The sequence below is a fragment of the Eurosta solidaginis genome, chromosome 5, assembly GCF_040869045.1.
Source record: "Eurosta solidaginis isolate ZX-2024a chromosome 5, ASM4086904v1, whole genome shotgun sequence".
In the NCBI taxonomy this organism is placed as follows: Eukaryota; Metazoa; Arthropoda; class Insecta; order Diptera; family Tephritidae; genus Eurosta; species Eurosta solidaginis.
This window is the reverse complement of record NC_090323.1, coordinates 153,721,951-153,738,902: the sequence shown is the minus strand read 5'-3', so window position 1 is coordinate 153,738,902 and position 16,952 is coordinate 153,721,951.

Genomic DNA, 16,952 nt, shown 5'->3' with positions numbered 1-16,952 from the left:
TACAAACACATTCTAGAGTCACCCCTGGCCCACCCTAATGACGATATCTCGAAAAGGCGTCCACCTATAGACCTCATGCCCACTCCCTCTTAAAATGCTCAGTAACACCTTTCGTTTGATACCCATACCGTACAAACATTCTAGAGTCACCCCTGGCCCACCCTAATGGCGATATCTCGAAAAGGCGTCCACCTATAGACCTAATGCACACTCCCTCTTAAAATGCTCAGTAACACCTTTCATTTGATTCCCATATCGTACAAACACATTCTAGAGACACCCCTGGTCCACCTTTATGGCGATATCTCGAAACGGCGTCCACCTATGGAACTAAGGATCACTCCTTTTCAAAATACTCATTAACAGCTTTCATTTGATACCCATATCGTACAAACACATTATAGAATCACCCCTGGTCCACCTTAATGGGGACATCTCGAAAAGGCGTCCACCGATAGACCTAAGGCCCACTCCCTCTTAAAATGCTCAGTAACACCTTTCATTTGATACCCATATCGTACAAACAAATTCTAGAGTCAGCCCTGGTCTACCTTTATGGCGATATCCCTAAATGGCGTTCATCCATAGAACTATGGCCTACTCTCTCTTAAAATACTCTTTAATACCTTTCATTTGATACACATGTTATACAACCACATTCCAGGGTTACCCCAGATTGATTTTCCTTATTTTGTCTCCATAGCTCTCAACTGAGTATGTTATGTTCGGTTACACCCGAACTTAGCCTTCCTTACTTGTTTTTTCAAATTTTCAAGAATGGCTAAACCGATTTGGGATTTCAAAATCAACTAACCATCATCTCTCCTTCCTGTATCTTTCCTAAAAATTGCATGGCAATCTTTCTATCCGTTCTCGAGTTATGGAGTGACAATCAAAATGTACACTTCTTTTTATACTCAGTTGAGCAGAGCTCACAGAGTATATTAAGTTTGATTGGATAACGGTTGGTTGTACATATATAAAGGAATCGAGATAGATATAGACTTCCATATATCAAAATAATCAGGATCGAAAAAAAATTTGATTGAGCCATGTCCGTCCGTCCGTCCGTCCGTCCGTCCGTCCGTCCGTCCGTCCGTCCGTCCGTCCGTCCGTTAACACGATAACTTGAGTAAATTTTGAGGTATCTTGATGAAATTTGGTATGTAGGTTCCTGAGCACTCATCTCAGATCGCTATTTAAAATGAACGATATCGGACTATAACCACACCCACTTTTTCGATATCGAAAATTTCGAAAAACTGAAAAAGTGCGATAACTCATTACAAAAGACAGATAAAGCGACGAAACTTGGTAGATGGGTTGACGTTATGACGCAGAATAGAAAATTAGTAAGATTTTGGACAATGGGCGTGGCACCGCCCACTTTTACAAGAAGGTAATTTAAAAGTTTTGCAAGCTGTAATTTGGCAGTCGTTGAAGATATCATGATGAAATTTGGCAGGAACGTTACTACTATTACTCTATATGTGCTAAATGAAAATTAGCAAAATTGGATGAAGAACACGCCCACTTTTTAAAAAAAAAATTTTTTAAATTCAAATTTTAACATAAAATTTAATATCTTTACTGTATATAAGTAAATTAAGTCAAAATTCAACTCCAGTAATGATATGATGCAACAAAATACAAAAATAAAATAAAATTTCAAAATGGGCGTGGCTCCGCCCATTTTCATTTAGTTTGCCTAGAATACTTTTATTGCCATAAGTCGAACAAAAATTTACCAATCCTTCTCAAATTTGGTAGGAGCATAGATTCTATGACGGTAACTGTTCTCTGTGAAAATGGGCGAAATCGGTGGAAGCCACGCCCAGTTTTTATACACAGTCCACAGTCTGTCCTTCCGCTCGGCCATTAACACAATAACTTGAGCAAAATCCGATATATCTTTACTAAACTTAGCCCACGTACTTACCTGAGCTCACTTTTTCTTGGTGTAAAAAATGGGCGAAATCTGACCATAACCACGCCCACTTTATCGATATCGAAAATTACGAAAAATGAAAAAAATGCCATAATTCTATACCAAATACGAAAAAAGTGATGAAACATGGTAACTGGATTGGTTTATTGACGCAAAATATAACTTTGGAAAAAACTTTGTAAAATGGGTGTGACACCTACCATATTAAGTAGAAGAAAATGAAAAAGTTCTACAAGGCGAAATCAACAGCCCTTGGAATCTTGGCAGGAATACTGTTAGTGGTATTGCATATATAAATAAATTAGCAGTACCCGACAGATGATTTTCTGGATCACCTGGTCCACATTTTGGTCGATATCGCGAGAACGCCTTCACATATACATCTAAGGGCCACTCGCTTTTAAAACCCTCATTAATACCTTTAATTTGATATCCATATCGTACAAAAACATATCAGAGTCACCCCTGTCCCACCCTAATGGCGATATCTCGAAAAGGCGTCCACCTATAGACCTAATGCCCCCTCCCTCTTAAAATGCTCAGTAACACCTTTCGTTTGATACCCATATCGTACAAACATTCTAGTCACCCCTGGCCCACCCTAATGGCGATATCTCGAAAAGGCGTCCACCTATAGACCTAGTGTCCACTCCCTCTTAAAATGCTCAGTAACACCTTTCGTTTGATACCCATATCGTACAAACATTCTAGAGTCACCCCTGGCCCACCCTAATGGCGATATCTCGAAAAGGCGTCCACCTATAGACCTAATGCCCACTCCCTCTTAAAATGCTCAGTAACAGCTTTCGTTTGATACCCATATCGTACAAACATTCTAGAGTCACACCTGGCCCACCCTAATGGCGATATTTCGAAAAGGCGTCCACCTATAGAACTAAGGATTACTCCCTTTTAAAATACTCATTACCACCTTTCATTTGATACCCATATCGTACAAACACATTCTAGAGTCACCCTGGCCCACCCTAATGGCGATATCTCGAAAAGGCGTCCACCTATAGACCTAATGTCCACTCCCTCTTAAAATGCTCAGTAACACCTTTCGTTTGATACCCATATCGTACAATCATTCTAGAGTCACCCCTGGCCCACCCTAATGGCGATATCTCGAAAAGGCGTCCACCTATAGACCTAATGTCCACTTCCTCTTAAAATGCTCAGTAACACCTTTCGTTTGATACCCATATCGTACAAACATTCTAGAGTCACCCCTGTCCCACCCTAATGGCGATATCTCGAAAAGGCGTCCACCTATAGACCTAATGCCCACTCCCTATAGAACTATGGATTACTCCCTTTTAAAATACTCATTACCACCTTTCATTTGATACCCATATCGTACAAACACATTCTAGAGTCACCCTGGCCCACCCTAATGGCGATATCTCGAAAAGGCGTCCACCTATAGACCTAATGCCCACTCCCTCTTAAAATGCTCAGTAACACCTTTCGTTTGATACCCATACCGTACAAACATTCTAGAGTCACCCTTGGTCCAGCTTTATGGCGATATCTCGAAAAGGCGTCCACCTATAGAACTAAGGATTACTCCCTTTTAAAATACACATTACCACCTTTCATTTGATACCCATATCGTACAAACACATTCTAGAGTCACCCTGGCCCACCCTAATGGCGATATCTCGAAAAGGCGTCCACCTATAGACCTAATGCCCACTCCCTCTTAAAATGCTCAGTAACACCTTTCGTTTGATACCCATATCGTACAAACATTCTAGAGTCACCCCTGGCCCACCCTAATGGCGATATCTCGAAAGGGCGTCCACCTATAGACCTAATGCCCACTCCCTCTTAAAATGCTCAGTAACACCTTTCGTTTGATGCACATATCGTACCAACACATTCTAGAGTCACCCCTGGCCCACCCTAATGACGATATCTCGAAAGGGCGTCCACCTATAGAACTAAGGATTACTCCCTTTTAAAATACTCATTACCACCTTTCATTTGATACCCATATCGTACAAACACATTCTAGAGTCACCCCTGGCCCACCCTAATGGCGATATCTCTAAAAGGCGTCCACCTATAGACCTAATGCCCACTCCCTCTTAAAATGCTCAGTAACACCTTTCGTTTGATACCCATATCGTACAAACATTCTAGAGTCACCCCTGGCCCACCCTAATGGCGATATCTCGATAGGGCGTCCACCTATAGACCTAATGCCCACTCCCTCTTAAAATGCTCAGTAACACCTTTCGTTTGATGCACATATCGTACAAACACATTCTAGAGTCACCCTGGCCCACCCTAATGGCGATATCTCGAAAAGGCGTCCACCTATAGAACTAAGGATTACTCCCTTTTAAAATACTCATTACCACCTTTCATTTGATACCCATATCGTACAAACACATTCTAGAGTCACCCCTGGCCCACCCTAATGGCGATATCTCGAAAAGGCGTCCACCTATAGACCTAATGCCCACTCCCTCTTAAAATGCTCAGTAACACCTTACGTTTGATGCACATATCGTACAAACACATTCTAGAGTCACCCCTGGCCCACCCTAATGACGATATCTCGAAAAGGCGTCCACCTATAGACCTCATGCCCACTCCCTCTTAAAATGCTCAGTAACACCTTTCGTTTGATACCCATACCGTACAAACATTCTAGAGTCACCCCTGGCCCACCCTAATGGCGATATCTCGAAAAGGCGTCCACCTATAGACCTAATGCACACTCCCTCTTAAAATGCTCAGTAACACCTTTCATTTGATTCCCATATCGTACAAACACATTCTAGAGACACCCCTGGTCCACCTTTATGGCGATATCTCGAAACGGCGTCCACCTATGGAACTAAGGATCACTCCTTTTCAAAATACTCATTAACAGCTTTCATTTGATACCCATATCGTACAAACACATTATAGAATCACCCCTGGTCCACCTTAATGGGGACATCTCGAAAAGGCGTCCACCGATAGACCTAAGGCCCACTCCCTCTTAAAATGCTCAGTAACACCTTTCATTTGATACCCATATCGTACAAACAAATTCTAGAGTCAGCCCTGGTCTACCTTTATGGCGATATCCCTAAATGGCGTTCATCCATAGAACTATGGCCTACTCTCTCTTAAAATACTCTTTAATACCTTTCATTTGATACACATGTTATACAACCACATTCCAGGGTTACCCCAGATTGATTTTCCTTATTTTGTCTCCATAGCTCTCAACTGAGTATGTTATGTTCGGTTACACCCGAACTTAGCCTTCCTTACTTGTTATATATATACTAGCTTTACCAGACGCACGTTGTAACGCCCGAGATCGAATGGATGATGCGTTATTTTTTCTGCTTTGTTTGTTGATAATTTAATTTACTGTTCTGTAAATTGAATTGAATTTTGTACGCATATTTGGTGAAATTTTCTTTTAAAACATTTTATTCTTGTATCTTATTTTATATTATTGTATTGCTTTTACTGCTGATGATTGTTGCTTTGATTACATTCCGAAGAAGCATGACTGGTGAGCCAATTTTCAAAGTTGATATATGCGCAGGCATTCCTTTTGGTTCTAAAGGGGAATAGAAATTCATTTGGATAATTCACAATTTTATCTTCATCTGTAACTGTGTCGATCGATTTATATTTCGTCGCTTCACCAGGAAATTGGTTTTGAATGCGATCATTTAATTTGTTAACATGATCATTTTTGGGAGCTGAGATAGTTCTTTCGCATAACCAAAAAACAAAAACATTTAAATTTAAAATTCTTAATTCTGAAAAATGAAAAACTTTCGTCTTGATCGAAGGAACTTCGAGCCAAAATTTGGTGATGATCGAAGTATAGCAAACACGTTTTCATAGGGAACACACACACAGAATTTGATTTTTATAGAAGATGTAGATAGACTGATGCTAAACAATTTTTTTAACAGCGGCAGTCCAAAAGGCATAACAGCTAAACTCAACAATGCAGTCAAATTTTAGGTGTTAAAATAACTTAAGTTTGTAGGGCAGCCATAGTTTTTCCCCATTCCACATTTTACTGGAGGTTTTAGGACTTAACGTCACATAGCTCCTGACCAATTTTAATTATCCTACCATTACGACATCTAAATATATGCAGTATAATATATTCCATTTGTATGGGAGGTGCCACGCCCCCTTTTTCCCAATTTCATATTTTCTTGGTGGTGTAAGGATTGACTTTAATTAACTCCTTACTGAATTTCAATGTTCTGGCATGTATACCTTCAAAGTTATTCATTACTAAAGATTCCATTTGTATGGGAGGTGCTACGCCCCTTTTCTCCAAATCCCGCATTATCTTGGTGGTGTTAGGGATTGACCTCATATAACTCCTCATTGAATTTCAATGTTCTGGCATGTACCAAAGATTCCATTGGTATGCAGTACCAAAGATTCCATTTGTATGGGAGGTGCCACGCCCCTTTTATATATCGAAATTATTTTCAGCCTGAAACCTTCCCGTTGATCGAAGGAACCCATAAACAAAATTTGGTGATGATTGATGTGTGGGAAATACGTTTCCAGCGAACACACACACACACAGAATTTGATTTTTATATATATATGGCTAAACCGATTTGGGATTTCAAAATCAACTAACCATCATCTCTCCTTCCTGTATCTTTCCTAAAAATTTCAAGGCAATCTGTCGAGCCGTTTTCGAGTCATGGAGTGACAATCAAAATGTACACTTCTTTTTATACTCAGTTGAGCAGAGCTCACAGAGTATATTAAGTTTGATTGGATAACGGTTGGTTGTACATATATAAAGGAATCGAGATAGATATAGACTTCCATATATCAAAATAATCAGGATCGAAAAAAAATTTGATTGAGCCATGTCCGTCCGTCCGTCCGTCCGTCCGTCCGTCCGTCCGTCCGTCCGTCCGTCCGTCCGTCCGTTAACACGATAACTTGAGTAAATTTTGAGGTATCTTGATGAAATTTGGTATGTAGGTTCCTGAGCACTCATCTCAGATCGCTATTTAAAATGAACGATATCGGACTATAACCACACCCACTTTTTCGATATCGAAAATTTCGAAAAACTGAAAAAGTGCGATAACTCATTACAAAAGACAGATAAAGCGACGAAACTTGGTAGATGGGTTGACGTTATGACGCAGAATAGAAAATTAGTAAGATTTTGGACAATGGGCGTGGCACCGCCCACTTTTACAAGAAGGTAATTTAAAAGTTTTGCAAGCTGTAATTTGGCAGTCGTTGAAGATATCATGATGAAATTTGGCAGGAACGTTACTACTATTACTCTATATGTGCTAAATGAAAATTAGCAAAACTGGATGAAGAACACGCCCACTTTTTAAAAAAAAAATTTTTTAAATTCAAATTTTAACATAAAATTTAATATCTTTACTGTATATAAGTAAATTAAGTCAAAATTCAACTCCAGTAATGATATGATGCAACAAAATACAAAAATAAAATAAAATTTCAAAATGGGCGTGGCTCCGCCCATTTTCATTTAGTTTGCCTAGAATACTTTTATTGCCATAAGTCGAACAAAAATTTACCAATCCTTCTCAAATTTGGTAGGAGCATAGATTCTATGACGGTAACTGTTCTCTGTGAAAATGGGCGAAATCGGTGGAAGCCACGCCCAGTTTTTATACACAGTCCACAGTCTGTCCTTCCGCTCGGCCATTAACACAATAACTTGAGCAAAATCCGATATATCTTTACTAAACTTAGCCCACGTACTTACCTGAGCTCACTTTTTCTTGGTGTAAAAAATGGGCGAAATCTGACCATAACCACGCCCACTTTATCGATATCGAAAATTACGAAAAATGAAAAAAATGCCATAATTCTATACCAAATACGAAAAAAGTGATGAAACATGGTAACTGGATTGGTTTATTGACGCAAAATATAACTTTGGAAAAAACTTTGTAAAATGGGTGTGACACCTACCATATTAAGTAGAAGAAAATGAAAAAGTTCTACAAGGCGAAATCAACAGCCCTTGGAATCTTGGCAGGAATACTGTTAGTGGTATTGCATATATAAATAAATTAGCAGTACCCGACAGATGATTTTCTGGATCACCTGGTCCACATTTTGGTCGATATCGCGAGAACGCCTTCACATATACATCTAAGGGCCACTCGCTTTTAAAACCCTCATTAATACCTTTAATTTGATATCCATATCGTACAAAAACATATCAGAGTCACCCCTGTCCCACCCTAATGGCGATATCTCGAAAAGGCGTCCACCTATAGACCTAATGCCCCCTCCCTCTTAAAATGCTCAGTAACACCTTTCGTTTGATACCCATATCGTACAAACATTCTAGTCACCCCTGGCCCACCCTAATGGCGATATCTCGAAAAGGCGTCCACCTATAGACCTAGTGTCCACTCCCTCTTAAAATGCTCAGTAACACCTTTCGTTTGATACCCATATCGTACAAACATTCTAGAGTCACCCCTGGCCCACCCTAATGGCGATATCTCGAAAAGGCGTCCACCTATAGACCTAATGCCCACTCCCTCTTAAAATGCTCAGTAACAGCTTTCGTTTGATACCCATATCGTACAAACATTCTAGAGTCACACCTGGCCCACCCTAATGGCGATATTTCGAAAAGGCGTCCACCTATAGAACTAAGGATTACTCCCTTTTAAAATACTCATTACCACCTTTCATTTGATACCCATATCGTACAAACACATTCTAGAGTCACCCTGGCCCACCCTAATGGCGATATCTCGAAAAGGCGTCCACCTATAGACCTAATGTCCACTCCCTCTTAAAATGCTCAGTAACACCTTTCGTTTGATACCCATATCGTACAATCATTCTAGAGTCACCCCTGGCCCACCCTAATGGCGATATCTCGAAAAGGCGTCCACCTATAGACCTAATGTCCACTTCCTCTTAAAATGCTCAGTAACACCTTTCGTTTGATACCCATATCGTACAAACATTCTAGAGTCACCCCTGTCCCACCCTAATGGCGATATCTCGAAAAGGCGTCCACCTATAGACCTAATGCCCACTCCCTATAGAACTATGGATTACTCCCTTTTAAAATACTCATTACCACCTTTCATTTGATACCCATATCGTACAAACACATTCTAGAGTCACCCTGGCCCACCCTAATGGCGATATCTCGAAAAGGCGTCCACCTATAGACCTAATGCCCACTCCCTCTTAAAATGCTCAGTAACACCTTTCGTTTGATACCCATACCGTACAAACATTCTAGAGTCACCCTTGGTCCAGCTTTATGGCGATATCTCGAAAAGGCGTCCACCTATAGAACTAAGGATTACTCCCTTTTAAAATACACATTACCACCTTTCATTTGATACCCATATCGTACAAACACATTCTAGAGTCACCCTGGCCCACCCTAATGGCGATATCTCGAAAAGGCGTCCACCTATAGACCTAATGCCCACTCCCTCTTAAAATGCTCAGTAACACCTTTCGTTTGATACCCATATCGTACAAACATTCTAGAGTCACCCCTGGCCCACCCTAATGGCGATATCTCGAAAGGGCGTCCACCTATAGACCTAATGCCCACTCCCTCTTAAAATGCTCAGTAACACCTTTCGTTTGATGCACATATCGTACCAACACATTCTAGAGTCACCCCTGGCCCACCCTAATGACGATATCTCGAAAGGGCGTCCACCTATAGAACTAAGGATTACTCCCTTTTAAAATACTCATTACCACCTTTCATTTGATACCCATATCGTACAAACACATTCTAGAGTCACCCCTGGCCCACCCTAATGGCGATATCTCTAAAAGGCGTCCACCTATAGACCTAATGCCCACTCCCTCTTAAAATGCTCAGTAACACCTTTCGTTTGATACCCATATCGTACAAACATTCTAGAGTCACCCCTGGCCCACCCTAATGGCGATATCTCGATAGGGCGTCCACCTATAGACCTAATGCCCACTCCCTCTTAAAATGCTCAGTAACACCTTTCGTTTGATGCACATATCGTACAAACACATTCTAGAGTCACCCTGGCCCACCCTAATGGCGATATCTCGAAAAGGCGTCCACCTATAGAACTAAGGATTACTCCCTTTTAAAATACTCATTACCACCTTTCATTTGATACCCATATCGTACAAACACATTCTAGAGTCACCCCTGGCCCACCCTAATGGCGATATCTCGAAAAGGCGTCCACCTATAGACCTAATGCCCACTCCCTCTTAAAATGCTCAGTAACACCTTACGTTTGATGCACATATCGTACAAACACATTCTAGAGTCACCCCTGGCCCACCCTAATGACGATATCTCGAAAAGGCGTCCACCTATAGACCTCATGCCCACTCCCTCTTAAAATGCTCAGTAACACCTTTCGTTTGATACCCATACCGTACAAACATTCTAGAGTCACCCCTGGCCCACCCTAATGGCGATATCTCGAAAAGGCGTCCACCTATAGACCTAATGCACACTCCCTCTTAAAATGCTCAGTAACACCTTTCATTTGATTCCCATATCGTACAAACACATTCTAGAGACACCCCTGGTCCACCTTTATGGCGATATCTCGAAACGGCGTCCACCTATGGAACTAAGGATCACTCCTTTTCAAAATACTCATTAACAGCTTTCATTTGATACCCATATCGTACAAACACATTATAGAATCACCCCTGGTCCACCTTAATGGGGACATCTCGAAAAGGCGTCCACCGATAGACCTAAGGCCCACTCCCTCTTAAAATGCTCAGTAACACCTTTCATTTGATACCCATATCGTACAAACAAATTCTAGAGTCAGCCCTGGTCTACCTTTATGGCGATATCCCTAAATGGCGTTCATCCATAGAACTATGGCCTACTCTCTCTTAAAATACTCTTTAATACCTTTCATTTGATACACATGTTATACAACCACATTCCAGGGTTACCCCAGATTGATTTTCCTTATTTTGTCTCCATAGCTCTCAACTGAGTATGTTATGTTCGGTTACACCCGAACTTAGCCTTCCTTACTTGTTATATATATAAATTACTTTATTTTTTTTTTTCGCTTATAAGAAAGTAAGAAATTAATTAAGAAATTTTTAAATGTATTTAAATTTTACAAAAATTTTAAATTGTTTAAACAATACCCAAATACTTTTGAGCAAATCAAAAATGATTTCAAAATTTTTGAATACATTAAATTTTAAATTTATTTAAAAATTTTTCAAAAATACCCCGCAATATTAAGAATATACAAAAATATTTCAGAAATGTTTAAAATATTTAATATAAAAAATGTATTAAAAAATTTTAAAATATATTTTAATTGTACATAAATTAAAAAAAATATATATTTTTGTTGGTTTTTTGGCCTTTAGTCTGTAAATTGTCAAGCTCGAGGCCATACAATATTGGGTTAGGTTAAGTTGAACTGGCCGGTCCACGAGGACCTCACATAGACAAAATGAGTCCCTAGTGTTACCAGAAGTTTGTTTTAACGACCAAACTGAAAAACCGTATCAAAAACCAGTACCTATGTTATGAAATAACGCCGTCCTCTTGGGAAATACTAGAATCTTCCTAGAACTTAAGCCACTTGCTGCTTCTATATCTCACAGCTGTATCACTCCTAATAGCTGGAGTCTTAGCCTGCAAGCGCAGGGCACGAGCACAGAACGTGCTCGATCGTTTCCTCCTCCAACCCGCACTTCCTACATCTGCTATCACTGACCAAGCCTAATTTAAAGGCATGTTACGCCAGAAGGCAGTGTCCAGTCAGAATTCCCGTCATGGGTCTACAGTCCTCTCTTTTTAATGATAGAAGCAACTTTGTTAGTCTAAGGTTGTAAGACCTGCACATAATCTTCGATACTTTACAGCCCCGCGTTTGAATCCCCGCTTCGCTTAATCTCGCACAATCTAATGTTTCGACTTCAATTAGAAGTCATCTTCAGAAATCTTTGGATGTACCAGTCGACCTGGTACCCATGAATAAAAAAAAACGACAATATATAACACATATAAATAAAATTTGTTTGTATGTTATTTAATATTGTATCGATCTCGACAATTTACAAACAATTAAAGAAAAATAAATAAAAATTTGATTCACAAATTTTTTAAAATATCGTAATTTTACACTTGATTTAAGAATTTTCAAAAATACCCAAATACTTTAAAAAAAATAAAAAATTAATTAAGAAATTTTTAGATACATTAAAACATTTTCAAATATACCAGCTATTCTAATATTTCAGAATTTCGTATTTATTTTTGGTGATGTTTCATAACCTAACGGACTGAGGCTGATTGACTTTGCCGGTGCTCGAAACATGGTCATATCAAGCACGAGGTTCATGCATAAAAAGATACATCAAGCTACATGGCTGTCTCCTGATCGAAATACTCGCAATCAGATCGATCACGTTGTGATAGACGGACGGCATGCCTCCAGTGTTTTAGATGTGCGAACGATCCGAGGACCTAACATCGATTCGGACCATTATCTCGTTGCAGCCAAAATACGCACCCGCCTCAACGCGGCTAAAAACAAGGAACAAAAAACACAAGGAAAGCTAGACGTCGAAAAGCTTCAATCACAACAGACTGCCAATGATTTCGCAACTCGACTCTCACACCTGCTCTCTGAGGGCACAACTCATCCTGAAGCAGTGGGAGCATATCTCCAAAGCACTTCATACTGCCGCCGAGGAAAAATTGGTTACCGGCGGCCACGAAAAAACAACTGGTATGATGAAGAATACCGCGTTGCAAGCGAAAGAAAAGACGCTGCCTACAGGGCTACGTTAAAAGCGAGCGCGACAAGAGGAGTGTGTGAACGCTATCGTGAGTTGAAAAGGGAAGCGAGACGCCTTTTCAGGAAGAAAAAAGCAGAAGCAGAAAGGCGTGAGTGCGAGGAGCTTGAGCTGCTAGCCACCAGGAATAACGCCCGAAAATTCTACCAAAAAATACGGCGACAGACGGAAGGTTTTAAGACCGGGGCAAACTCCTGTAGGAATGAAAACGGCGACCTTGTAACTGATGTCCAGAGAGTGCTTAGATTATGGAGGGAACACTTCTCTGCCTTCCTAAATGGAGGCAGCAATTCACCGCGCAGAGATGAAGAACCCGATCCCGCAATCGATGATGATGGAATATATGTCCCCCGCCCGATTATGACGAAGTTAGAATAGCAATAACCAGATTGAAAAACAACAAGGCCGTGGGCGCTGATGGATTGCCTGCGGAGCTATTCAAGTTCGGCGGCGAGGAGTTGGTAAGGCGCATGCAGCAGCTTCTTAGCAAAATATGGGCGGACGAAAGCATGCCCGACGGTTGGAATCTAAGTGTTCTTTGCCCAGTCCACAAGAAGGGGGATACTGCAAAATGCACCAACTATCGTGGAATCAGCCTTCTTAATATCGCATATAAGGTCCTTTCAAGTGTATTGTGCGAAAGATTGAAGCCCACCGTGAACCGGCTGATTGGACCTTATCAGTGCGGCTTCAGACCTGGTAAATCTACCATCGACCAGATTTTCACAATGCGCCAAATCTTGGAAAAAACCCGTGAAAAGAGAATCGACACACATCACCTCTTCGTCGACTTTAAAGCCGCCTTCGACAGCACGAAAAGGAGCTGCCTATATGCCGCTATGTCTGAATTTGGTTTCCCCCGCAAAACTTATACGGCTGTGCAAAATGACGTTGAGCAACACCATCAGCTCAGTCAGAATTGGGAAGGACCTCTCCGAGCCGTTCGAAACTAAATGAGGTTTCAGACAGGGTGACCCCCTATCGTGCGATTTCTTTAATTTGATGCTGGAGAAAATTATACTAGCTGCAGAACTTAACCGCACTGGAACAATATACTATAAAAGCGTGCAATTACTGGCATATGCTGATGACATTGATATCATCGGCCTAAACACCCGCGCTGTTAGTTCTGCTTACTCCAAGCTGGAAAAGAAGCGGTAAAGATGGGTTTGATGGTGAATGAGGACAAAACGAAGTACCTGCTGTCATCGAGCAAAGAGTCAGCGCATATGCGCCTTGGCAACCACGCTACTGTTGGCAGCCATAATTTCGAAATAGTAAAAGACTTCGTTTATTTGGGAACCAGCATCAACATTAGCAACAACATCAGCACTGAAATCCAGCGAAGAATCAATCTTGCCAATAAATGCTACTTTGGACTAGGTAGGCAATTGAAAAGTAAAGTCCTCTCTCGGCGAACGAAAATCATACTCTACAAGTCACTTATCGTACCCGTCCTGCTATATGGGGCAGAAGCATGGACCATGACAACAGCAGATGAAGCGGCTTTGGGAGTGTTCGAGAGAAAAGTTCTTCGAAAGATTTATGGACCTCTACGCATTGGCGATGGCGAGTACCGAAGAAGATTTAATTACGAGCTGTACGAGCTATACGCAGACATCAACATAGTCCAGCGAATTAAAACGCAGCGGCTGCGCTGGCTAGGCCATGTTATGCGAATGAAAGATGATGCTCCGGCCAAGAAAGTGTTTCTATCGGAACCCGCCTATGGAAGCAGAGGTAGAGGGCGGCCCCCACTCCGTTGGAAGGACCAGGTGGAAAACGATTTAAACTCCCTTGGTGTGACCAATTGGCGCCGGTTGGCGGAGCGAAGGAGCGACTGGCGCGCCTTGTTGGACGGCCATAACCGTTTAGACGGTTAAGCGCCAATTAAGTAAGTAAGTAAGATGTTTCATAACTGAAAGTATGATTTTCTACCTCCTTTTAAAAATTGTGGATTCAAAAATTAAAAAAAAAAAACTATCACTGTTTTCAGTTCTAGAACAAAAATTCTTGTATTTACTCAAAACTATGTACAGCAGTTTTACCTAATATTGAGTGTAAGAATTTTCTATCGCGTAGTACAGTACAGTGCTCCCATTTTATGATACTCAGCTGTATGTTGGTGTGTATAGGTATTTGCACGGAAAATACCAGCAGTGAATCGCTATAACAAACAATAGAGTGCCTACCCATTTGGTCAAATAGCATTTTCTCGTATATTGGCAGCCACTGTGCTGTTATTGACTTGCAACTTACCGCAAATTGCGATAAATGAAATGAATGGCATAAGCAACAGGTACTTTCTCAAGATTATACCTACCGACAGCATAGCTCCTCTGCAGCCAAAGGAAAAGAAATAAGGTCATTATTTCCAGTATTTGTCTGGCAAAAATAATGAAAAAAATCAGTGTCTTTCTTTTGAATAAATCCAAATAAAAATTTCAAAGTAAATATCCATTGGTCTAAGTGATAAGCTGCACAAATGTGGGCTTATTCATAGCAACAAAGAATCTGCACCTTTTTTATAATACGGGTTTGTTTATTTAATTGAGGATTATTGGAAGATTTTGATCATGTGTAATGAAAGAAAGTAATTAGTTTTATAGCAAATGATTCTTTCAATTATAATGTACCATTCTGGATGCACATGTTTTTTTTTTTGTTTTTTTTTTTTTTTTTTTTTGTTAAAGCATTGAATTTAAGGTTTAGATATCAAGGCCATCTGCGGCTAAGAAAAGATGACATTTTCAAGCTGACAGTTGGTGTCAATTATATTGGCATACTCCTAATCCATTTTCTTAAATTGCGAGTCGTTTAATTAATACTAGATAATAGCAACCCGAAGGAGCTAAAGTACCGCGGGCTGTTTGAATAGAGTACAACAAAGAACATATGTACATATATACCCATCTTTAGGTGGATTATGTTAAGCCATTCCCTCATGGTCTCTTACTTTTCATATTGGAACGAGTGAAGCCACTCTACATTCAATAAATGTGAATACTGCTAATAGTCGTGTGAGTGAAAGAGCACGCTATATAGGCTGCCGACATCGATATATAAAAATTGCTGCGACGCTCCCAGTTTCCGTTGCTCCTAGCGAACGCTCTTTCTTTTCCCTTCGAAGGTTAAAAACTTATTTAAGAAATACAATGGGCCAGGAGAGGACGAATGGGCTGGCTCTACTCAACATCCACTCTACTATTGAAGTAACTCATGAAGAAATCCTAAACAAAATGGGAAAACAAACAAGAAAAATAAATACTGTTTTGTAGAAAGAAAGAAAAATGTCAAATAAATAAAAGTATAAATATGTAATATATAAAAATATAAATATGTGTATATTTACAGGTAATTATTATATACTGACACTTTGTCCAACCCCCCCCCCCCCCCCCCCCCCCCCAAATTTTTTTCTGGCTACGCGCCTGAGCTACAAGCTTGAAACTTGGAATGTAGTTCAGAACCCGATGACAATGCAATAATAAGAGAAAACTCCGATAGGTGACGCATGGATGGAAATATTTCAAAAAATCGTATTTGTGGTCCGATTTGGTTCATATTTGGAACAAACAATACATACAAGAATAGAAAGAGACCTATGAAAAAAAATTGCCGTTAGGTACATATTGGTCCATATTTGGAACACATTATACATACATGTAAAAATCGCCCCTAGGTGGCGCAAGGATCGAGATATTCACAAAAATCGTATATGTGGTCCGATTTGGCTCAAATTTGGAACACATAATACATACAAGGATAGAAAGCGACCTATGATGTCCGATTTGGCTCATATTTGCAACAAATATTACATACAGTCCGGTAGAAGTGACATCAAAATATTTTGGAGTTCGAGGAGGGACAAGCATACGTGGCGCAGAGTCGAGTAAAGTCTTTGGAAGGATTGTGTATTGAGGACTTAGATTGTAACAAATTGTCAGGAAAGAGTCCTTGTAATAATGAGTCGCTAAATGAACTAAATAGAATGAAAAATAATAGGCCATTAATTAAAGACAAAAACTTGAAAATAAAATAATTTAAAAAAAAATGTTTAAGTTAAACTGTTTTGTTGAAAACAATACTTACATGTAGTAATAATAATATTAAAAGCTAGAAAATAATTAGGCAGGTCCTATGTACCGGTCACCACACTCCTCATCAATCTAGG